Below are 23,832 nucleotides of genomic sequence, written 5' to 3'. Positions count from 1 at the left end.
TTCTGGGCCCCCAATCTGCATCCCCCTGAACAGCTGCCTCCTATCCCTCTTTTCCCTAAACATTGGCATGCCTTCCTTCTAAAACTGCTCTTAAGTTTTGTTTTGTTCCTTCCTAAATCCACAAGACCTTAATGCTACTTTCTCCCCACTTAGGACTTCGGAAGACCTCAGCCTCTCTTTTCTGTGGCTTCTTTTCTTTTTTTAATATATTTTTATTGATTTCAGAGAGCAAGGGAGAGGGAGAGAGAGAAAAAAAATCAATGATGAGAATCATTGATTGGCTGCCTCCTGCACGCCCCCCCACTGGGGATCGAGCCCACAACCTGGGCATGTGCCCTTGACAGGAATCGAACCAGGGACCCTTCAGTCCACAGGCCAACGCTCTGTCCGCTGAACCAACCCAGGTAGGGTTCTGTGGCCTCTTTTCAATACCACTGTCCTGTGACCCATGTTCCCTGGCTCCTGTTTGATGCTTCCCTCCCTTCGGTTCCTCATGACACACTGAATTTGCTTCCGTCCTCACACAAGGCCATGCCATGTCCCACATCCCGATTTCGGCAGATTCCCTGCTATCCACCTGAAGTTCTTCTTGACCTTGCTTGCTTCTACTCATTTTGCAGATAGCTGGCCAACTACACTCCTTGGGGAATTCTCCATGTGCCCTCTACCCAGGTACATCAGAGTCCCCATTTTATCTGCCCTTAATGTTCTATATTTCTCCTTAATACCATCCAACACACCTGTAATCACTCACCTGTCTAATGCCTGCACAACTGAAGGGTGTGCACACCCTGGGGACAAAGACACTGTCCCACTGTCCCCCTGCTGAGTCCCCACCCCTAGAACAAGACTTGACACACATTAAGAAATTCATAAATACTTACTGGTTGGGTGAACGAATTAAATCAACTAATTTATGTTCAGGTTTGGAGAATTTCGATGGGTTAACAGACAACACCCAGTCAGCTGACAAACTCATCTGCATATCATTAGGCATCTCCAAATCTTCACCTGGAACTGGCACAGCGAGCACTACTGCTCTACAGCGTGACTTGCCACCTGGCCTGGGTTAGCATGAGCACACCTCCCACACCCATCCCACCCCAGCTGCCTTCCCAGCTCTGAGCTGAGGCCACACTTCCTGTCTGTACAAAAATCCCAGTCTCACCTCTGCACTTTCTCCCCTGAAAAACCTCACCCCCTCTCTACCTTTAAAGGAATAATAACCATAATACAAACAAGGATAATAATAGTGTTGGTCGTGTACCAAGTACTGTGTTAAGCATTTAGTATGTTTCAGCTCATTTAATCTTCCTATCAACCCTGTAAGGGAGGGTAGAATTATTATCTCTCTTTTACAGACAAGGAAACTGAGGCCCAGAGAGATTAAGTCAGTTATTCAAGGTCACACAGCTGGTAAGGGATGGAGCCAGACAGTCTGACCCCAGAAAAACCTCACAGAACCACTAAACTATATAATAATAACTTCCCAGCGTTTTTGACGATGACTCATAGTAGAAATACTTTTTATATCATGGCCCAGTTCACACATAGGCACTCACCCACCAAAAGACAGAAACAAGAGTTTCATAAAGCAGTTCTTACTTTTAGTATGTGCTATGCATTCTATTTCCTTAAAAATAAGTGATGGCCCTAGCTGGTTTGGCTCAGTGGATAGAGCGTCGGCGTGCGGACTCAAGGGTCCCGGGTTTGATTTCGGTCAAGGGCATGTACCTTGGTTGCGGGCACATCCCCAGTGGGGAGTGTGCAGGAGGCGGCTGATCAATGTTTTTCTCTCATCGATGTTTCTGACTCTCTATCCCTCTCCCTTCCTCTCTGTAAAAAATCAATAAAATATATTTTTAAAAAAATAAGTGATGGTCATGACCCAGGGCAATTATTGGCTGTCCAGTTTTAGTAGATTAAAATTAGGTATAAACTACATTTGAATGTGCAAAGTTGCTTTTTATTATGTTTTAAATTAAATTCATGACACTTAGATTTTAGCCAATAAAGACCCATGTCAGACTTCTATCCTACAGAAGGAAAAGGCAATAACTTTCTGTTGGTTTAAGCCACTATATTTGTGGCAATTTGTTACAGCAGCAAGGGGACACTAATACACATACCCAAGAAACTCATAACATTTGTTGCCTCTGGGAAGGGGAAATAGTTGAGGAGCAGGAGTGGGAAGGTATGGAGTGAAAAGAGTATACTGTTTGAGTTTTGAACCATGTGAATGTATTATTTCAACATAAATAAAATGTTTGGGGATTACCTTTAAGTCTCTCCTGAACCCAGTCTATACTAGTAAGCCACTGATCCACCTCAACTTCTTCCCAATAAAATAAGTGTAACTTTTCCCATCCAGACTCTCTGTCCACCTGGTTTAGGTAGCCCTGATCCCATGACCTAGCTCAGAGTGAGCATGTGACCCAGGCTCAGCCAATCAGAGTATTCTTCACCCAGCCACAGTGATTGTTCAAGTGTGGACATGTGACCTAAGCCTAGCCAATGGAAATATTTCCTCTCCCTATACACCGTGAATGGTTGAGGGACCAGCATGTGACCCAAGAAGAAAGACTCTCTAAGAAGAAAGAATTGGAGTCAAACTCCAATTGCTATAACTATCAGCCAGGGGGATACTGAATTAATGAGAGGTAAGCCTGGAACTGCAGGGCCCATCTGTGCCACCAGCTTGCGGGAAGGCCTACCTAAGAGTGAAATCAGAGCCAAGAGGTGAAGAGACTACAGGACACCGGAATCCACTTGTGCCTGAAGCCACATATAGTTTCATGGGCTGATAAATCCCTTTTGTGGTCTATGTGAGTTTGAGTGGCTGTCATTCATTTGTCACTTACAACCAAAAAGCCACTGATATGCTCCTTATTTTGCAAATGGGGAAACAGAGACCCAAAGAAGGTTCGTGCCTTGTCCAAGTTTCCCCAGGGAGTCAGTGGCAAGACCTGGATAGAGTTTATTCCTGATTCTCTTCTGTTGCTTTTGCCTCTGGACCACAATTGGCCTTTCACCCCACCCCCTTTCCAGTGCAAACACATAATCCTAGAATCTGATCTTTCCTTCCCTTCCCTTGGACCAGATCTCCTTTCCATGGGTAAAGGGAAGAAGTAAGACATGCCCCTCAGGGTAAAACAGGAAGCTTTATGAGGTAACCCAAATCTGCATGTTCTAGGGGACAATATGGATATAATGTCCCCAAAACCTATCAGCTCATTCTCAGCATGGATGTGAGATCATAAGCTTGGATCTGGGTACAAAATTGCACTTTGACAATTGTGAAAATGTGTTACACTGCTATACAACGGGTCTGGATGACTCCTAATCTGGCAGGACATGGGCCCTGGGATGGGGATGGTTTGCTGGTAGAGCAGATCCTTCATAGGGTCCGGGATGCCAGTGATAAGATAGGGTCACCTAAAGGAAAGAACACTTGTAAGCAGGGCAGATAGTCCCACTGTTTACAAACAAGGACCATTCAGGCATTGACCAATCAGAACAAATGTGGAAACACACAAACCAATCAGAGCCGTCACTAGGCAAAACCAACGGACTCACTAGGAAGAGCTCCAGGTAGAATCTTGCAGCTCTAGGCCAATGCTCTGGAAGACTAAAAACCATCATAGTTGCACTGAGTGAGTGCCTACTCTATGACCTTCAAGGCATTAGCCCAAACAATCCTCACTCCCAACAACTCTTGGAGAAAAGTGCTATGTTATGTCTTTTTCACAGGTTAAGAAACTGCGGCTCAGAGAGGTTAGGGCCCAGCCGTGGGCAAACTATGGCCCACGGGCCGGATCCGGCCCATTTGAAATGAATAAAACTAAAAAAAAAAAAAAAAAAAAGACCGTACCTTTTTATGTAATGATGTTTACTTTGAATTTATATTAGTTCACACAAACACTCCATCCATGCTTTTGTTCTGGCCCTCCGGTCCAGTTTAAGAACCCATTATGGCCCTCGAGTCAAAAAGTTTGCCCACCCCTGGTTAGGCAGTTTGCCTGAGTCAAATATCTGACGGGTAGCAAAGTTGTGCTTCTAAAGCCCATGTTGGTCTGGCTACATGGTGGCAGGTCCCAGTGCAAAAAGAAAATGTGGGGGTTCCCGTTTAAAAATTATTAAGAATTTCAAGACTGTGACAGCAGAGCATTAGCCCAAGTGCAAGGCCGCTCTAAGCACAGGTCCCGTGTGACTGTACAGGTCACACCCATGACACAGGGCCTTGCCCAGAACTTACCCATGACTGAGAGTGGCCTCCCCTAAGCCTCAGGCCAGCGGCATTGGGAAGAGTGCCACTCTGGAGACAGATGAGCAGGACATGTGCCTTCTCCCCAGGCGGGGGATCTGAGGGCATAACAGTAACATCTAGACCAGCACTTCACCATTTCTCATTATTGCCTCCCTAAGGAGCCTTCTAAAGACATCTTTACCCTAATTTCACCTCCCTTCCATGGAATTTTAATACCACAGATGTACAGTATATCTGTGTTGTATGCATTAAAGAGTAAGATCCCCCCCCCCCCAAGAACCACTACACATCACCTTCCTATGTGGTTGTGAGAATTAAATGAGCGAAAGCATTCAAGGTGCTCAGGACAGGGCCTGGCACCATAAATGACCAGCTCAATGTATGTTGCTGTCCTGAATGTGTGCACTCTCTTCGACTGCCTCTACATCTGTGCATTGCTTCACTTATGACACACCTGGCTACCTACTTCCGGAAACCTGGCATCCATTGGTCTAACTCGGGCGGAAGGCTGAAGTCAGCCTACGCCTCGAAACAGCTCTGGGTGAGAATTTCTCTGAGGTCCCTCCCCAGAGGTGGCTGGGCCATGTCTCTGAAAACCCAAGCAGGGCCAGAGAGCAGTGCCCCAGCCCCAGGCAGACGACCCAGGGAACTGAAGTTCAGAGTTGAAGAGTTCAAACCCAGCGCAGTTCACAAATGTTCCTGGGCCCCAAAGAGTAACCTGAGAAATTGTTTGTATCAGCGAGGAATGACTTAACTCTTGGCAAATCCTAGAAAACAGCCTCTCTTCCTGTTTCTAGAGGCCTTCCAAAGAAAAGAAACAGTTTAGGTTTTGCTCAGCTCTGTGGTGGACGGCGGGCTCCCAACCCCTGCAACATGGGGGATCCGTGGGTGAGGCCTCAGCTCCCAGGAGCAGCGGGAGGGAATGTTAAGGGAGCACAAACCAGACTGTTGGATTTTCTCTGGCCAAGGGGGCTGAGTCAGCTTCAGACACCACCGAGGGGTGGAAGGGTCTTCAACTCTGACCCCAGAATGTCTATTCCAAATGGCCCCTCCAACCGAGCCAGGCTGATCTCACCACCCTTGACCCCACCCCATCCCATTCCCCACCACCTGGCCTTCGCACATGCTGAGCCACCTTCCTGGAACGCCCTCCCTCCCATGACAAAATAAACCCATCTGAATTTTCAGTACCTCGGTGGAGCTCTCCATCCATCGTGTGAAACCTTCCCGGAGAACCACAGTGCAACAAAAGCTTACTCTCTCTCCTTCAACTTGCTACACAACTTCATTCTTCATTCACTAATCCAACAGATAAATTTTTTTTTAAAAGCTGTTCTCAAGGCTTTTGGCCTCATGACCCCTCCACACTCTTACCAAGTATAGAAGACCCCAGAGAATTTTTGTCTATGTGGGTTATAGCTGTTGGTTTTTACCATATTAGAAACTGAAGCTGAGAGTTTTTTGAAATATTAGTTTGTGTGAAAAGAACAATAACAAACCCATTGCATGTTACTATCAGGGGGATGACAGCATCACATGTCATGTAACTGCTGGAAAACTCCACTGCATATTTGAGAGAACGAGAGTGCAAAAGGCAAATGACACCTTAGTATTGTTATATCAAACCCAAACTAGTGTTGACCTTGTGGATTCCCTGGTGGATCTGGGGGAGCCCAGGCTCACCGAAGCCGTTTTGAGCATCACTATCTTAGGGTATTTAGGCACATGAAGATCGTGATCTCTCCTCCCCTTTCCACCTCCTCGCCTCCCCCCCACCCCCCGCCTAAATCTTCTTAGATGTTATCTATCATTGGTTTTTAATATTTATTTTACTGATCCTGATTAGCATTTTTCAAAATTGAATAGACAAGGATAAAAAAGGGAAGGGAACAGAAGGAAATAATACCTATGTGTAAAGCACAAATTCTTAGTAACAAATGTGCGTATTATCATAAAAACTTTTGTTATGCATGATTCCAGACCCAGACAAGGATACAGACGTAGGTACAGATATGGTTATTAGTGTGAGTATGTATTTGTTACCATAGGTCAGTGATGGTGAACCTATGAACTCATTTTTTTGGTTGATTTTTCTTTGTTAAATGGCATTTAAATATATAAAATAAATATCAAAAATATAAATATTTGTTTTAGTATGATTGCAAATATCAAAAAATTTCTATATGTGACATGGCACCAGAGTTAAGTTAGGGTTTTTCAAAATGCAGACACGCTGAGCTCAAAAGGTTCGCCATCACTGCCATAGGTTGTGATCATAAAATTTTGAAAAATAGTATATTTTAAGACGTTTTATGGAGGTTCCTCAGCATAAGACCGTGTTTAGCAATGTGTAGGGCATTCCCCCCTCCCGCCCCCCCCCCCACCCCCGTGCATGGGTAATGATATGATATTAAATAACATTTTACATAGATATGATATGATATGATATGATATTAAATAACATTTTATCACAGAGATAGCATTAATAACTCTCATTCAATTATCTTTCAGTCACTCTGATTGCATCCAGGAGAAGTCTCACCTGGGGACAGGATGTCTTTAACACTCTCTGACCTTAGTTAGTTTCCCTGTGTAACCAAGGCAGAGATATCTTCAGGTTTAGACCTCTCCGCAGGCCACAGCATCTAGATGGGATTGAACAACTTGTTTTGGTTTCCTTTAAAAATATGTGTGTGTGTATGTGTGTGTGTATGTGTACTTATATACAAAATATTAGGTACTGTCTTTGTTTTATAGTGATGCTGGTTTCCCATTTTGACCAGAGATGTAACATATCAAGTAAATTTATTGCAGTAACAAAAATCAGTTGATTTAAAAAATACTTTAAAAAAATAATATTGCAGGTGAAATGTGTATCTGGCAAAAAGTGTATGATGAAGGTGGTGGAAATTCCAGAAATACTGACGGACTGGAAATAGCACTAAATGGAGTCAGACGTATGTGGGTTCAAATCCCAGATATGCCACTGACTGGCTTTGTGACCTTGAGCAGGTGATCCAACCAGTCTGGGACTCATTGCTCGTTTGGGCTCTGAAAGTTTTCAAGGATCAAAGACATCCTGAGGTGTCATCAGATGCCTTCCGGTGAGAGAAAGAGTCCATTCTCTCATTTGGGGCTCAAAGCAACCATGAAATAAGGGCATCATTTCTACAATTGAAAAAAGAGAGGCTGAGAGGGAGTGCAATGACCTGCCCGAGGTCACACAGCTGGAAAGTGCAGAGGCAGGGATTTGAACCAGAGACCTTTTGGATGTGAAATCTATTTTGTTCCCATTACACTTGCCCATCTTCATGGGGACAGTTACAGAAGCAGGAGTGGCCACCTGGCCAGGAATTCCTCCATCACCCACCGCTTTCTGCCTCTTCCTCCACTGATGCCACTGAAATGGTGGGGAAAGCCCAAATCATTTTAATTACTTCTGCTATAGTCAAATATTATTTTCACTTGCTTTAATTTATTAATCACAACTGAATTTATGCATGAAAAAGAGAGTAGAAAGATGAGTGAAGTCATTGTCATTGAGTTAAATATTAATAGGCTGGTTTATAAATTCAAGCTCAAGGTTACATTAATAAAAACATATAGTTGAATTGAATTTTATGAGAACAAGGTATAGAATATGCATAAAGCTGGTAGGAAAGAACTTCCCCATCCACCTGCTTGTATTTACATTTATGGTCTTCCAGGTCTGACTTACAAACATCTAGCAGCTCCCTCCCTTATTCAGATAACCAAAGGTAACAACTGGCTCAATGCTTTGTCATTTGAAGTATTCACATCAACAGTTCAAAATTTCTCTTTCTATTAAGGTGCTATTAAAAATGTGTGGCCTCTGATTGTAAATGTTATTTTATTCAAGACTAAATAAAAGAATTTTGGAAGCATCATTTCTATTGCTCCCAACCAACCAATGATCTTAGTTTCAAATTTGAATCCCCCACAGAGCATCCTCACCCCCTCTACCACGTGGTCACGTAAAAGGCACCAGCTATGAACCAGGAAACAGGTTGTCACCAGACATCACATCTGCCGGTGCCGTGATTTTGGACTTTCCAGCCTCCAGAACTGTGAGAAATACATTTCAGTTGTTTATAACCCACCCACTCTCTGGTTTTTTGTTATAGCAGCCCGAACAGACTAAGACAGGCATCCACGCCTGGGCAAATCACGAGCCCTGGATACGAATTACACCAGACGTGTCTCCCAGAATCACAGGCCTCTGCCTGCCTCTGGCTTTCCTCTCCTGTTCTACATCTTTCTTGACATGGACCCCGGTCAAAACAACTCACCTTTCGTGGCTGATTATTTAATGTCCATAAATTCCTCCCACCCAGCAGGCATGCCCCATTGCCATGTGACTGCTTCGTGTCCCATCCAAAGGTACTGTTTCTCCACCCCTTTGAATCTGGGCTTGACCTCATGATTTAATTGAAACAATTATAATGTGGTGGAAATGCCACTGTGTGAGTCCCAGAGCTTGGGTCTTAAGAAACCTTGAAGCTTCTGCTTTCACCTTCTTGGAACCTTGAGACTGTGAAGCAGTCAGTCTAGCCTCGTGGAGGATGAGACTCTCCGTGGAAGAAAGCTGAGGCACCCCAGTCAGCAGCCAGCCAGACATGGAGGGAGGCTTTGGGTCCTTTCAGACCCAATCAATCTCCCAGATTTTGTAGTTACATTGGTGAGCCCAGCAAATCATCAGAGAAACTGCCCAGCCAACCTGTGGAACCATGAGAAAGAAGAAATCACCATTGTTTTGTGCCTGTTAATTTGGGGGTGATTTGTTACACAGCAATAGATCACCGATACACCTCTCTTAGCCTCGTTTTTCTCATCTGTGAAAGGGAGACAGCAGTCCCCATCTAACAGAGTTATTTTATACAGTAACCAATCTACTGGGTGTAAAAATACTTGCAAATAATGTCATAGTATAAGTATGCCCCAAACTCTGCTAAGAAGAAATTAGCCAACCAAGCTTTTTTGGGTTGGTTGGTGTTTCTCTTCTGACCACCTCCCCCCAATATTTCAGACATACTTATACTGAACAGTTATTTGTTTATCTAAAGTTCACATTTAAAAATACATCTTGTATTTTTATTTGTTAAATCTAGCAACCCCGCCTTCAAGATTTTTACCATAACTATGCACCACCTCATATATTTTATGAGAAGAAGCCAACTGTTCTCACATTTAGTTAGCATTTTCTTTAGACCCATATCACATTTTCATTTAGATAAAATTATTCTTAAATAGAACTTCATGCCACTAATAAAAAATGGAAACATCCTTTTAAGATATAAAGAAGTAACTGAAAAAAAATGATATTCAATCGACAGCCAAACGATATTAATAGACCCTAGCTAAGGACTTTGCTCCCCCCTTCCCCAAGGTTTTTCCTCTCTGTTACAAAAAGAGATGCACCAAAATTAGAGAGGACAGAGTTTACGATAGACAAGCACCCCAGGGAGATTTTGTTCTTGAAGAATTAGAGAATTGGAGATGGAATAAATTTCTCTCATGTGAGTCAAAGTTATATACAGCCAGGTCCATATACCCAAACGTGCTGTCACCTAAAATCATTTTCGCTTCATAAACGTCGGGGAATACTGATTTCCAGAACATGAAGGGATGTGGCATTTGTTGCTCACCTGAGTTTGTGGCCCGAGATGCATAGGTCATGGATCTCAGCATCCGTGACCTATGATGACCAAGTTCAAAAATAATAAAAAGCGTTATCTACACCAGACCCTGTTCTGGGCATTGTATGTGCATGGCCCCACTTTCTCCTCCTGCCCAACCCAGCCAGAAGGCCTATCGTTTCCCCCATGTTTCTAATGCAACCAGAGACGTCACTTGGCAGATCACCGAGGCAGCAGCTGATTCTGTGATCTCAGCAGCTTTGCCTGTGTTGTCTCTCTCTCTCTCTGCACACACCCCTCCCAGGTGACAGTGACACAGGCTAAGAAGCACCTGACAAGCCTTTTGGGGCTATTTCGCCCGCTTCTCCTCCTCTTTCCCCCTCCCACAGCCCTGCTCCCAGTTTTTACTAAAAAAAAACTTAAAGTGTCCTATTCCAAGGCAGTAAAAGTTTCCAGAAATTCCCCAGAAGACAAAAGATTTTGATCCGAGTGTTTCCCACAATTTGCAATGATTTGCCTTTGGAGACACTCGGAATTCTTCTCGCTCCTGACAAGTTAGCAAGAGCCAGATCATCTCTCAGGAGTGCGGCCTTTTAACCCGAGGAGAAAACACTTGTGTGTTTCGCAAACACCATCCAACTCAAGCAGAGAGGTTCCAAATGTTTGTTGCAGTCTTTACAAAATCCAACCAATTCAGGCCCTAGTGTTAGCACCAAAAATTCAATCAACTTCTTAATCTGACATTTTATTTATTAGGACAACTTTAAGTCTCCCATCCCTCAGGGGGAAAAAAATCAGAAATTTCATCTATGTGCTTAAACATATATACTCATTTCTTTCTCGTCTTGTTTAACCATCATCCATGGACATCTTTGGGGGTAGGAGGAGGGAGATACCGTGACAGCTCTGTGGTTCGCCTTTTTACACTTGATAAAATATTGTGTATACCAGGGGTCAGCAAAGTTTCTCTATAAAGAGGCCTAATGGTAAATATTTTAGGCTTGGAAGGCCATACCATCTCTATTGCAGCTATTCAAGGCTGTTGTACGGCAAAGCAGCCACAGGCAATACTACGTAAATGGGTGAGGCTGTGTTTCAATGAAACCTCTTTACAAAAACAAGTGGCCAACGAGCCATCATCTGTGAACCCCTGTCATATAACTCTTAAGTATGAAAAATAGAGCCACGTGGTTAGAAGCTGTGGGTTTGGTACCAAGGGAGCCTGAGTTCCAATTTGGGCTGTTCCAGGATGAGTTATACGACCTAGTTCTGCATATAACTTCTCTCTGCCCTGGTTTCCTTATCTGTATGATGAGAATCAAAACAGCTAGAGCACAGTGTTGACGGGATTACATGAGCTGACGTGTGGACAAACGCAGCCCAGTCCCTGATGCACAGTAGACTCTACAGAAACGGTGGCTGCTATGGTGACTTGATACCCTGAGCCAGGCTTCTTGTTTGTCTTCTATCGTCTGCATGTTAGTCCGTTGAGTAAATACACTTTAATCTCCTTCATTGTTTCTCCCAGACTGTCTACTTTCAACATCAGTCAACACCCTTGAAGAGCTGAGGATGATGTGGGGAAGCCGATTTTCATTTTTGGACAAAATGTCTGAGTAACTGTGTGTTGGTGGGGAGCTGTTTAAAGACACAATCCACAGTGAAATATTTGTGCTTCGGTAGAATGTGCCTCCACTCCCCCGGTCAAGGACACATCTACTAAAATTTGTGACTGCACGTGGAATCCTTTGAGAGGTGGGTTGGGTTAAGTAGGGTCTTCATTGAAAGTAAGATAAACTTAAATAAAATTGCAGTGGGGTCCTTCTAAACCAAACAAAGGAGTGTGTTTTCAGGAATCGGGGTGTCCCATGGACTTCAAAGTCCAAACATGCAGGCCAGCCTCAGCAGGTACAAGACAAGAATAAAAATCTATTGGGGTCAGACGATGACACCTCTCATTCTGTGCAAGACAAGTCTCTCCTCTCTGCAAGTCCCTGCAGAAATAAGTACATGTTGATTGTGCAGCCCCCTTCCTTGGATCCGAGCCTTAAGATTTATCACAGGGTGGGGACAAGGAAGCACTTGACCGAGACAAGGAGAGAAAAGCAAACATCTGTATCTGAACTTTCCACCTTGGGTTTTGGCCAGGAGATGGGGGCCTTGCATCAGGCAGATGTGGGGAACCTGAGGAAAGAAGACCTCCCATCTCAATCCCCATGCAAGCTCTGGGTCCTCTATATGGCTTTCTCTGGCGACTTGTCCATACCCAGGGATGGTCACAGGGAAGTGAACTTGGAGCTGCAAGTTGGTGAGGCCAAGGGCAGCCTTGGTGTTTTTGCTTCCCCTGCTGTTCCTGTTTCCCATGTCGGAAGGACGAGGCCTGGCAGTCCCTGCGGTTTCATAAGGTGGGACTCAGGAGGCAGCTAAGTCGAAACCTAGTTCATCTGTCACGGGCCAGGTGGGGAGGGCAGGTTGACCCCCTGCAGAGCCTGGAGTGGAAGGTGGACTGTCCAGGCCAGAGGGTGAAGCAGCCACTGGGGGAGGAGGAGGTTGGCTCAAAAAGTCCCAAAGCTAAGGAGAGAGCAAGTTACTAGTCGGGTCCTGGCCGAGCTGAGGAAAAACAATGTCCTACTATATCAGCCACCAGCTCCCACTGCAGAGGCCCCAGCGCCCCCAGCAACCTGAGGAGTCACAATAGCAGGACAAGCTGTGGGTGCAAGGACCTCTTCCCTCCAGACCACTCAGGCACCTGCATTCACCCTGCCCCCAGACACCTGGAGGTCATCTCAGCAGAGCAGACACATATTAACCCAAGGCTGAGCCTAGAATTACTGAAATAGACTCTTTTTGTAAGACCTTTTAAAATTTTTTTCTTCTTTAATGTGATATTTAAGGGGTCAGCAAACTTTTTCTAAAAGGAGCAGATAGTAAATATTTTCAGTTTTCCAAGCGACACGGTCTCTGTTGTGGATATTTAATTCTGCTATTGTAGAGCAAGAACAGCCGCAGACATTTGTTGAATGTGGCCAAGCTCCAATACAACTTATGGACGCTGAAATTTCAATTTCATGTAATTTTCATGTGTCATAAAGTCTTTTGATTTTCTTCAACCATTTCAAAGTTTAAAAATCATTCTTAGCTTGCAGGTCAGATGAAAACAGGCCACAGGCAGGTTTGGCCAATGGGCCATAGTTCGCTGGTCCTTCTAATATTTGACTCATACAAAGAATTATATGCAAAAACCTGTGAACCCAGCACCCGACTTAAACTTCAATATATTCCTAATACCATTGATTTTGTACCCTTCTCCCATGACCCTGTCTCCCCCACCACCCTGCCCCAAGGGGAACACATCATCAAATTTGTGTTTGTTTCAGCTTTTTTTTTTTAATCAGAGTTTTAACAAATACATATGTCTCCCTAAGCAACATTTGTAAAAATGTGTGGAAGCTTTATAAAAATGATACATATCATCTCATCTATAATTTAAAGGGAATCGTTTTTTCAAATACAGTTTGCAGCTGAGAAAATGGCCTCCCTCCATTTTATTGCTAAGATTTATCCACGTTCCACGCAGCTGTGGTTCATTCCTTTTCACTAGACCCCTGGTCGGCAAACTGCGGCTCGCGAGCCACATGCGGCTCTTTGGCCCCTTGAGTGTGGCTCTTCCACAAAATACCACGTGCGGGCGCGCATGTACAGTGCGATTGGAACTTCGTGGCCCATGCGCAGAAGTCGGTACTTTGTAGAAGAGCCACACTCAAGGGGCCAAAGAGCCGCATGTGGCTCGCGAGCCGCAGTTTGCTGACCACTGCACTAGACAAAGTTTTAACCACATAGAGATGAGTATAATTGTTTCCCCCACAGAAGGGGGCTCAGGAGGAACCAGTGAATTTGAAAATAAATAGCCCCAGATGGTTTGGCTCAGTGGATAGAGCATTGGCCTGCAGACTGAAGGGTCCTGGGTTCGATTCCGGTTAAGGGCACATAGGGCATGCAGGAGGCAGCCAATCAATGATTCTCTCTCATCATTGATGTTTCTCTCTCTCTCTCCCCCTCTCCCTTCCTCTCTGAAATCAATAAAATATATTTTTTTAAAAAGAAAATAAGTAAAATTTCTCTGCACATCTACATTCATGACCCACCACCTGCCCTGCCCACTGGATGAGTCAGCATTATTTCCTCTTTGACGTGCAGCTACGTTTTCCCTCCCCAGCAGCATGTGGGCAAGTATGGCCACCTCCAAACCTCCGGCCTGTATGTCCTCACAACTGACATCTTGAATGGGATCTTTCTCTGTTGTGGGGGCCTTCCTGTGTATTGCACCTGGCCTCCACCCACTAGGTGGCGGTAGCACTGCCCAAGTTGTGATGAGCAACAACGTCTCCAGACCTTGCCCTGGGAGAGGCAGTGTCATGCCAGGTGAGACCTGCTACCCTGCACAGATTGACTTGTTTTAAATTTGAGCAATTGCAGAGACCACTCAGTGATCATGTGTCACAGAGTCTAATTCCCTGGAGAGCAAATCTGATTGGCCCAGTTTGAATCAGGTGAGAGGAGGGAGGGGTTCAGATGGTAAACACTTGGCCTCAGGGCTCCATACACATGGGTCATTGTAGGCCATTCCCAGCAAGTGGGGCCAGGTAGATAACAGAAAAAGTGCCTGTTACACCAATCGATTTTATCAGCAAGTGCCCCATGTCGTATTTCACTGGAGAATTTAACGCAGGGAATTGATTAGGAAGGTGTTGGAAGGGCTGGACGAACCAGAGGGGGCAGGTGAGGTTACCAAAGTCCACAGGTACGGCCTGCCGCCTCTGAGTCTGCTGCTGATCAGAACGAGCTGTCAGTCCTGCCACCATTGCTGCTTCTGTTGGTGCTGCCACTGTCACCTGTCAGGGGCATCACCAGGAGCTGGGAACATGGCCGCTCTCCTCTCCCGCTTCCATGAACGCCCCAATGTCTCTCATTGGTAGAATCTGTAGGAAGCCAGCGAGCAGGGAGTCCCTACAGTAGAGGAGAGATCGCCTACATCACCCTGCTCACTCACTGATTACAATCCTAGGAATTCTTGAGGCCTGTTCATGCCATTCTTAGCAGTTATTAAAAGCCTTTCATTAGTACAAGACCCGGTGCTCCTAAATGCCATGGAATAGCACCTGCAGTGTAGGTGAGGGTTCTCCAGAGAAACAGAGCTGGTAGGATAGAGATTAGAGACAGAGATAAGATATATAGAGAGATTTTAAAAAATATATATTTTATTGATTTTTTACAGAGAGGAAGGGAGAGAGATAGAGACTTAGAAACATCGATCAGCTGCCTCCTGCACACTCCCCACTGGGGATGTGCCCGCAACCAAGATACATGCCCTTGACCGGAATCAAACCTGGGACCTTTCAGTCCGCAGGCTGACGCTCTATCCACTGAGCCAAACTGGTTTCAGCGATATATAGAGAGATTTATCATGACCTATTTACTTACACAATTGCGGAGGCTGAGAAGTCCCATGATCTGCCATCTGCAAGTTAAAGACCCAGGAAAGCTGGTGGTGTCATTCTGAATCTGAATTCAAAGGCCTGAGAGCAAGGAAGTCTATGGTTTAAATCCATCCAAGGCCCAAAGAAAGTGAGATGAGATGTCCCCACTCAAGCAGGCAGGCGGGAAGCAAAAGAGGATCGAACTCCTCCTTCCTCTGCCTTTTGGTCTCTTGGGGCCCTAGTGGATTGCGTGATGCCCACCTGCATGGGGAAGGGCAATCTGCTTTACTGAGTCCACTGATTCAAATGCCAGTCTCCTCTGGAAACACCCTCACAGACACTCAGAGACAGTATTTAATCGGGTCGCCCACCGGTCAGTCAAGTTGGCACATCAATTAGCCATCACAAGCATCAAGTAGAAAGAGGAGGAAATGTTACCACGTGCCTCTCTTTCTCTCTTTCCCAACCTATAAAATGGGGGACATGGTCCCTGTCCTTTTCCTCATTAGGCCATGGACAAGTGATGAGGCTGATTGGGCAGTTACAGTAGGAAGTCTCTAATTTGTTACTTGGAAAGAATGTAAGTCTGTCTGCCAACAAATGTTTATTGAGCAATTGTATGTCTGATCCAAAGTAATTAGTAATGCTGGAAAAGCCAAAGATCTGATTCATGCCTTCAAAGAGGTTACAATCTATTAAAAAGACAAAATATTCACTTATGGAACAAATAAAGAGTAAAGAACAATAATTCAGTGATAATAAAGACCAAAGATCATGAGATATATAACAGCTCTTCATTTCCAGACCCGTGACAGGCATCACTAATCCATCACAGCATTTTTTTTCCCCATGAATCTGGATTTAGTCTCAGAATTCTTACCAAAGTAACTCACACACTAACTCTGAATCTCCCAAAATTGATAGCTGTAGCCTCCCAGACACAGGTTCAGTGACTCTAATGAAGTAAATCACTTGATCAACAAAAATTACTAACAGCCTACTATACAGCAGGCACAGAGCAGGACACAATGTTAAATACCACAGAAAGATTCATGCTTATGGATCAGAGTATAGGGAGAGGATCTAAGAAGCAAATAGGAAACTATGGTGCAATGTTATAATGTTACCTAGAGGCCCGGTGCACAAAATTCATGCATTTGGGGGGGGGGGCCTCAGCCTGGCCTGTGCCCTTTCACAGTCCGGGAGCCCTCAGGGAATGTCCAACTGATGGCTTAGTGCTGCTGCGGAGTCAGGAGAGGCTCCCGCCACCACCACTGCACTCACCAGCCATGAGCCCAGCTTCTTGATAAGCAGGGGTGCACTGACCACCAGGGGGCAGCTTCTGCATTGAGCATCTTCCCCCTGGTTGGTCAGTGCACGTCATAGCGACCATTCATTCTACCATTTGGTCAATTTGCATATTAGCCTTTTATTATATAGGATATGTGCTAAGGAGAGAATTGAGGATATACAGAGGAGAGACTCAATCCAGACTTAAGAATCAAAGATACATGAAGGATGGACAAGCGTTAACCAAATTAAAGGGAAAGTGTATTCTTGAGGGACTTTCAGTTGTAATTGACAGAAATTTAGCTCAAGTTGTCTTAAGCAAACACAGAAATACACGGGCTCCTGTAACAAACACATTTGGCTCATGTCAGTGGGAAGTCCAAAAGTAGTTAGCTTCAGGTATGGCTAGATCTAGGTACTCAAGTGATATCACCGAAAAACTGTCTCTATCTCTTAGATCTGCATTTCTCTGTGTAAACCTTCATTTTTAAGCAGGCTTCTCTCTCAGGGTGGCCTGAGCAGCTCCAGGCCACCATCCTATTGAAAACCCCAGTAGAAAGTTACCTTACAACAGTGCCAGCAGAAGTCCTGAGGTCGGCTCTAATTTGGCTACACACGGTCCTGTTTCAAATTATGAGGTCACCAAGGGGACTGAGATGCTATTCCCAGAAGAAGGAATGCTGATCTCTTCTCCACAGGAAGAAGAAAGGACAGGGGTGCTCCAGTAGAGGCCCTGGAGACCAAAGAGAACCAGTGATGCTTTGGAGGAACTCGGAAAGCTCAGGAAGTGAGTTGCCGCCTGTGAACTTGGAGAGAGATGACTCTGGGAGGTAGGCAGGAGCCAGCTCCTGAAGGGCATCTTAACCATGTTTGGGTCCAGCCTTGATCCTCAGGGCAGTGAGAAGCCATTGCCGGGTTCAGAGGACAAGCCTGAAGATTCTAAACTGCAGCGAAGAGCTTCATGGTAAGTGAGGTGACAGGGGAGAAACACTGCTTTTCAAGGTCAGGTCTTGCAAACAACCCCATGGAAGCGAACTGTGCAGTTCGGCAATCACGTGTTCCAGGGAAACCCCTCCAGGTGATGTGTGCTCCTCCAATTGATGTAGCAACCCAGAGATGCTTTCCCAGGAAAAGATGACCCTCTTATCATCGCGCTATTTCTGTGACTTATTCAAGTGATTTCAGGCCTCAGTGGAAAGAAAAGGTTGCTTTTGCCGAGGGCCACTGCATGCCACGTGCCCTGCAATATTTAAAAATGTACCTCTTGCCCTGGCCCATGTGGTCAGTTGGGTGAGTGTCATTCTGTGCACCAAAAGGTTGCCGGTTGGATTCCAGGTCAGGGCACATGCCCTGGTTGGGGGCTGAATCCCCAGGATGGGGCGTGCAGGAGGCAGCCGATCGATGTTTCACTCTCACGTCAATGTTTCTCTCTCTCTCTCCCTCTCCTTTCCTCTCTCTCTAAAATTCAATTTAAAAAATCTTTAAAGAATGTATTTCTTGTAGCATAAACAACCAAGCACCCATACCCTTCTAGAAAGTAGGCAGCGGCAAACCTTTCAGCAGTTCAGCCCTTGCCCAGCAGGCAGGCCACAACCGTCCTCCAAAAAAGGGGTCAGGGGGAGGGGACAGGGGTCAAACCCCACCTTGGAAAAAACCTAAGGGGCAGCAACCTCAGCATCACTTGTAAGACAGTGTCTGCAGGGCAAGTAGAACTGGATTTGTCCCTGCTTCTCCCACTAGGGATCTATTGAAGGGGAGGAGGAAGTTAGTTGAGTTCAGAGTTCACTGTATCGTGTCGGGGAACTGGGGCTCTGGCCAGCACTCAGTGTGGGTCATGTTCTGGGGGGCAGCACTTTCATACAATCCCTGGAGGAGGAACATTTTCTCTCACCGGGAGGCAATCCTCGGAAACAGGATCCTGGGGCCCCAACAGGGCTCTCGCCTACACTGCAGGATAAAAAACTCATTTTGCTTATAGGGACTTGCCTGCGCTAGGGCATGCTCACAATAGTCAAGAAAAGGTAATGAAAATCCCTTTCAACAAGAGCCAGAAAGTCCAGGGGTTAAGGGCAGGGGCCCCGGAGCCAGGCTGCCAGATCTTTTGCAGGTTGGGAGACATGACATGGATTGTTTCACCCTCGGGGCCTCGATTTTCTAATCTGGAAAATGGAGTCTTCAATTGCACCTACCTCGGAAATTCACTGTGAGGATTAAATAAGTTAACATATGTCAAGTGCTTAGAAGATTGCCAGCTCTTGGAAACTGCTACTTGTTAGCTGTCCTGTGCTATGGCATGATGCTTTGTTCTCTATGTTAGTTCCACATGTGCCTTATTTCATTTCATCATTTAAAAAATTAAGATTACCTGGCCAGCGTGGCTCAGTGGTTGAGTGTCGACCTATGAACCAGGGGGTCAGGGTTCGATTCCCGGTGGGGGCACATGCCCGGGTTGCGGGCTCAATCCTCAGTGAGGGCTGTGCAGGAGGCGGCCAATCAATGATTCTCTCTCATCATTGATGTTTCTCTCTCTCTCTCCCTCTCCCTTCCTCTGAAATAAATATTTAAAAAATGTATTTTTTAAAAAATGAAGATGAAAATGCTGCAAGTTAGCTAAGGTGAATTTAGCAAGAAGCTACTGAAATGTAGGAGTCACTCGCATAGCCTCTTCCCAAGCCCTGGGCAGGCCTCTGAAATAAGCCTCTGAGGGCATGTGTTGCAATATTGGCAAAAGTAAGACCATTTCTTACTTGCTCTCAAAAAGGACCTCCGACATTATATAAGCTTCAGAAGCCACAAAACTGGGTCCTCCCCTGGAGGTAGAGATTCTTGCCCCTATTTCACAGATGAGAAAGCAGGCTTACAGAGCTGCGGTGACCTTCCCAAGGTCACACAGCTAGAGAGGAGCAGAGCCAAGATGCCAATCCACGCCTATCTGTCTAGCATCCACTGCACTGACCGCCTGCCTTGAGGTGTGGACAAACCCAAGCACCACATCCCCGCCAGACAGGGCTTGCTTTCTCTTATCTTTCCCACATCAGTCTGGCCCAGGTGGCCATCACCGAGCTTGGCTCCTGGTAGGCACAAATCAAAGGTTTTCTGGATGAATGAATGAATGAATGAATGATTTTCTAATCTCTCTTCCCATATCTAGTCCAAGGACTATGACTTTTGTTCTCTCACTGCATGTGTCTTAGAGACAACAGAGGTGTCACCGCTGGCCTAAAAGAGGGCACGGGAGTGACCCAAACAAGGACAACCAGGGGCCCCTTCTCTGGAATTTGAGTTCAGAGTGACTACAAGACCAAGACACAGGTGAGTTCATTCCTGCTGCCTTCCAGAGTGTCCTGGGTCCTGCCTGTTTCCCTCCCCAGTTCTGCAGCGTTCCTGACAATTTCATGAGCTTCTGATGACCTTACTATAAAGTCCCATTTACTCCAGATTGCCAAGAGTAGGGTTCCCGGGCTTAAAATCAAGATCACAATCAAGTGTTTCATGGCCTTTCCCAGCACTTGATGGCTTACCTGGCCACACATCTGTATAAGCAATGATGTAGATATTTGAGGGGTGCAATTTATCTTAAATGTTCTGTAGCACATCCTTTGAGGCTTAAATTTCACCCATAGCATCCCCCCACCAAATTGTCACTCTGCTTCTGTTTAAATCTTTCTTGGGAGTTTATTTCACCTTTGAACAATTCCCTTAGAATTTTTCCTCATATTAGACTAAAATCTATTACCCCCTTTGCACTCTTGCATTATTTTGCCAATCTATATATATAAAAATCTAAGCGACTGTTTGACCATTCGACTGGTAGTTATGATGTGCACTGACCACCAGGGGGCAGATGCTCAATGCATAGGCATGGAAACATGGAACAGACTGATGAATCTCAGAGGGAAGGAGGAAGGGGGGAGGGCGGGAAGAGATTAACCAAAGATCTTATATGCATACTAGAGGCCTGGTGCACCACTTCATGCACCAGTGGAGTTCTTGGCCTGGTCTGCAGGGATCAGGCCGAAACTGGCAGTCTGACATCCCCCAAGGGGTCCTGGATTGTGAGAGGGCACAGGCCAGGCCGAGGGATTCGTGCACTGGGCCTCTAGTTAATAAAGAAAAGAGACAAATGCTTATCTTGCCTTTTCTGTGTGGATTCTATTTCAGGGTTAGAAATCCAGGATGATGAGTCAAAGAAATCTATATTTTTTCTGTCTGCCTTTTCTCCAAATTGTTTTCCCTTTTTTCTCTCTCTTGGGGGAAACTTACTTGTCTACCCACTAGAATCCAGATAGGTCCTGCAGAAGACAATACAACTACTAAGACAGGGACACCAATGTTCTTGCCTTAAACACACATCTGCCCTATGAAGTAGCTAATCCCGTTATTTACCCAAAATAAATGAGAGCATGTGTCCACACAAAGACTTGTGCTTAAAATGATCATAGCAGCATTATTCACAACAGCCCAAAAGTAGAACCACCCAGATGTCCATCAACTGGTGAATGGGCAAACAAAATGTGATATATCCATACAATGGAATACTACTTAGCAATACAAAAGTAGGAACTTCCATTCCATGCAATAATATGGATGAATCTCAAAAGAATGCTGAACCTGAGAAGCCAGACACAAAAGAGTTGATATTGTATGATTCCATTTATAAGAAACTGGAAAATAGAAATCCAACCTGTAGTGACAGAAAGCAGACCACAGTTTCCTGGGACCAGGAGTGGGGGTAAGCAGTGACTGTCAAGGAGCACAAGGAACATTTTGGGGTGATGCAAATGTTTTATCTCTTGATTATGGTTGTGACTACACAGATATAGACATTTGTCAAAACTCATAGAACTGTAACTTAAAATGTGTGCATTTTATTATATGTAAAAGATACCCCGTTAAAGTTGATTCAAAAGAAAAAAAAAATCACCTGCCTTGACAAGTTCTCAATCTGATCAGACTCTTATCTGGGCATCATTCAATGATCAAATAAATTCTGAATATTTTTAAAATAAAACATTATAACTTCAAGATTACCTCTTTAACTCTAAAGGTATCTAATAAAATAATTTATTTAGAAATACCAAGTATTTATAAGTAGGTAGAGCAAAGGGAGTTGGCATAAGCTGCTGGTGGGAGACCCAGCGATCATTATCTGGTTTGGTCTAAGGCCTCTCTCCTTGGTGTATATAGAGCTGTATTCACAAAGTGTTTTTTCATACCCATCTATGTCCAAATTTCCTCTTTTTATAAGGACACCAGTCATATTGGATTGGGGCCCACCCTAATGACCTCATTTTAGCTTAATTACCTCTTTAAAGATCTTATTTCAGCCATTATTTCACATTGTGGGATCTTAGAGGTTAAGACTTCAGCATATGGATTGGGGAGAGGGATACAACTCAGCCCATACAATTGGTTACATAGCTATATTTTAATTTTTATATTAACTTTTAGCTATAATCTTTGCATTATTTTTTAGTGGTTGCTCTAGGAATTGAAATGTATAGCCTTAATTTTTCATAGTCTTGTATTTACAGTTAGTGTTCTACTACTTCCTGTAAAATGTAGAAATATTATAACCATATTGGTCCACATTCTCCTATCTTTTCTGCTATAATTGTTATATGTATCAAGTCAACATACTTGTAAACCCAACAAGGCAGTGTTATAATTTTTTTGTTTAAACAACCATGTGTATTATAAAGGATGACAAGGGAAAAAAGCAAAAACATAGTCTTTGCTATTCATTAGCTACTTAACATTTGCAGTGATCTTCATTCTTTTCTGAGGCACCAAGTTTCCATCATTTCTGTTTGTCCTAAAGAACCGCAATCAGCTTTTTGTGTAGTGCAGGTCCGCTGGCAAAGCAAATTCTCCAAAGTTTTCTTTTACCTGATAATATTCTCCATTCTTAAAGGATATTTTCTGTGGATATAGAATTCTAGGTTAACAGGGTTTATTTTCCATTATTTCATCATTTAAAAAATGGTGTTCCACTCTCTTCTGTGTTCTGTAGTTTCTCATGGGGTGTCAAACATTAGTCAAATTGTCCCCTATATATCACCTGTTGTTTTTCTCTTGCTGTTTTCATGATTTTCTCTTTAGTTTAACTTCAGCATGGCCTTTGTTATCTTTATTCTTCCTGGTGTTCATTGAACATCCCGAATCTGTGAATTCATGTCTTTCATCAAATTTGAGACATTTTCAGCCATTATTTCTTCAAATATTTTTCGAGTCACCAGCAAGGTGAGAGATGCGGACGACTTGTCAAAAACCCAGATTCTTGGGCCCTAACCCAGACCTATTGATTCAATCTCTGGTACTGAGTCCCAGGACCTTGTGCTTTAATAAGTTCCTCACGTAATGTTTAGGCACACAAAAAAGGTTGAGAATGACTGCATAGGGCTTTATAGGCTTTAAGACAGGACTATATTTTATTTACCTTTAGGATGTTCTTTACTTGTTCTATAGTGTCTCCCATCATGCCTTGTACATAGAAGGTACTTAATATACATGTAGACTTGCATGTAATATTTGTATGAATGTGTGGGGTGGTTTGCTCTTTATATTTCAAAGGCCTTTCTCATACCAGTCTTCACCTCATCAACAGATCTCAGATTGAGGTGGTTGTAGTTCATTCTGAGTTAATTAGGACTCCTCTGGTATCTGGTCACAGAAATACAGCCCTAACTGATTTAAACAAAACAAAGGAAATTTGTTAGACCAGGCAACTAAAAAGTAAGTGATCATGTCAGCTTCAGTCATGGCTGAATCCAGTGCACTAAAGACACATCACTATTACCTTTTCTCTCCAGGTCTCACGTCTTCTTTCCTTTAGGTTAGTTTTATTTATAGGCAGGCCTTTTCCCACTTTGATAAACACTGTTGTCAATAGTTCTGAGCTCACAGGGTCCTCATACTTGTGTTCCCAAAGTAAATGGAGCAACACTTCCCGGACAGCACCAAACAAAGCCCCAGAAAGGACTTCTGTTGGCCTGGCTTGATTCATGTGCCCATTGTTGAACCAAGCATTGCAGCTAGGGCGATGGAGAACTGCGATTGGCTCTCCTGAGTCACATGGTCAGCCCTGAGGTAGAAGAGTTGAGGAAGGGTGGGGATGGTCATGATTGACAGCCCCTATGTA

The 23,832-nt window shown here is 44.4% G+C and overlaps 1 long non-coding RNA gene across 1 annotated transcript in view; it reads left to right on the top strand.

The window, feature by feature from the left end:
- LOC132239867 (uncharacterized) overlaps positions 1-23,832 on the top strand; it is a 566,058-nt gene that overhangs the window by 155,846 nt on the left and 386,380 nt on the right. The gene's annotated exons all lie outside the window — the stretch shown is intronic.

Source organism: Myotis daubentonii, chromosome 8, assembly GCF_963259705.1.
Source record: "Myotis daubentonii chromosome 8, mMyoDau2.1, whole genome shotgun sequence".
Taxonomy (NCBI): Eukaryota; Metazoa; Chordata; class Mammalia; order Chiroptera; family Vespertilionidae; genus Myotis; species Myotis daubentonii.
The sequence above is the reverse complement of the archived record's forward strand: the minus strand, read 5'-3'. Positions and strand labels throughout refer to the sequence as shown.